This window comes from Propithecus coquereli, unplaced genomic scaffold (genome assembly GCF_000956105.1).
Source record: "Propithecus coquereli isolate 6110/MARCELLA unplaced genomic scaffold, Pcoq_1.0 Scaffold60, whole genome shotgun sequence".
Lineage (NCBI taxonomy): Eukaryota > Metazoa > Chordata > Mammalia > Primates > Indriidae > Propithecus > Propithecus coquereli.
Window position 1 is genome coordinate 4,596,324 of NW_012151952.1, and position 1,429 is coordinate 4,597,752.

The window sequence follows — 1,429 nt, forward strand, 5'->3', positions numbered from 1 at the left end:
TTTATTCTTTGAGCTTCATTTATTCTATAAATATTTACATAGCACCTATTCATAAACCACCGCCCTCCTGGTGACAACATTTGAACAAAGTAGGAGAAAGTAGTCACTGAGCTTAAAAATAATAAAATTCATTTGTTGACTCTTCCACTTCAACATAAACACTATTTAAAGAAGGGTCTTTAGGACATTATTAATCTAAATGTTATTAATAAGGGTAGAGCTAACAGATTGCTTACCACACAAGACTGCATTCAATTTGGGGGGAAAAAAGTAGATGCTATGAAAAATGAACAAATCTGAAATGCTAATGATATACAACAATGCAAGTATTTGGGAGCAAATTAACACTCTGGTCATAATAAGTGTGTACCTTAAATACATAGTTCAAGGATAAATTACTGACCAAGAGTGCCATTCACTGAGAGTTTAGTGGCTAGTACAGAATTTAATCTCTGGCGAAATATCTAACAGAATAATTTAGTTCTTTGGAAACACACATACACTTCTTTTCATGATGCCCTTGAATTTGAAATTTAACCCCTGAACCCTAAAGCATGCTTTGTTCTCTAAAAGGATTGTATATTACACCTGGGAAGTAAAAACTAGCTAGCATGGTACATAAAATAGACGTCAGCTAGAAGGTAAATGGCTTGTTCATATTAGAGCCAACTCAGGGAAAGGTGCTGATTGGGAAGAGAATAGAAGCAGGCCCTTCCCAGCACAGGAGCTTTCTGGGGCTAGAAATGTCATAACATGAATGATAACAATGCTTGAGAGACCACAGTGGAATAGTTATAGCCACGGGTAGGTCAGACACTCTAAATGTGATAATAGCCAGTTTCTAGGGCTTTAGAGTGCCAGACAAAGGGGTCGAACCCAGGGAAAATGACCTAGAAAAAGGAAGCAGCCCAGAGAGAGGGACTCAGGGCCAACAAACTACTCTGAATCACTTCAAATCATTGCCCTATGGACAAAAGGCCAATCCTGCCTGTTTCAGAGAAGGCCTGCAGAGGTCTGTTCCAAGTGAGAGGCAGAAACGGAAAGGTTACTCTTTGAATTTTTTGCAGCTGCCATTTTCATTATTTGGTCAAATCATCCTAAACAAAGTTCAAAACCCTGTTATGCTCTCCAGGGGAAAATGAATAGTATGACATAAAACTTGCACAGATAATCCCACATTTTTATGGAGGCCATCTCTTTAATCCTTTTCATCCTAATACAGCTAAGTTACTAAAGCACCTGATTTCGAGCTTATTCCCTAGGTGGCTTTATTTTTTCTTGATCAAAGCAAGTGGTCAGGAAAGGAAAGGAGAAGAACTATGCATAGGTTGGTCTTTTCGTTTCCTCAGGCCAAGGCAAACAAGTGAGTACGAATTGGGTGACTTAAAAATTCATTCTCTCACAGATCTGGAGGGTAGCCGTCTGAAAT